Source organism: Branchiostoma belcheri, unplaced genomic scaffold (genome assembly GCF_001625305.1).
Source record: "Branchiostoma belcheri isolate BF01 breed outbred unplaced genomic scaffold, Haploidv18h27 scaffold251, whole genome shotgun sequence".
Classification (NCBI taxonomy): Eukaryota; Metazoa; Chordata; class Leptocardii; order Amphioxiformes; family Branchiostomatidae; genus Branchiostoma; species Branchiostoma belcheri.
In genome coordinates, this window is record NW_017803856.1 from 76235 (window position 1) to 76699 (window position 465).

Below are 465 nucleotides of genomic sequence, written 5' to 3' on the forward strand. Positions count from 1 at the left end.
TCAGAACTCAAGAACGGTATATTGTATGACCATCAAATTTTCAGAGGATGGTGTACTAGTAAAAATTTATTATATCTACAATTTTGTCATTATGACGTCATTATGACGTCATTAATGTGATTTTATTGTCCAAAACCGTCGATGGGTTATTCCCTGCAAACTAAATGGTATACAACATAATTTTACCAAAAGTGTTCAGGACAGAATATCAGGGTGTACTAAGTAATAACTTATGCATTTTCAATAAACAAGATTACATTAAATTATGTGGTATGTTATTAATATTAGAAACTATGTGTGACTTGACATAAAACCAATAAAATTGCATTGTTGAAACGAAAATTACTACACTTAGAAAAAAAATGCCTGTCAGAAACCCGTTGCCATGGCAACACAAAAAATTATTATCTTATTCCAATGATAAAGAATTAGTTGCCAACAATATTCTAGGAAAAGTACACCAAG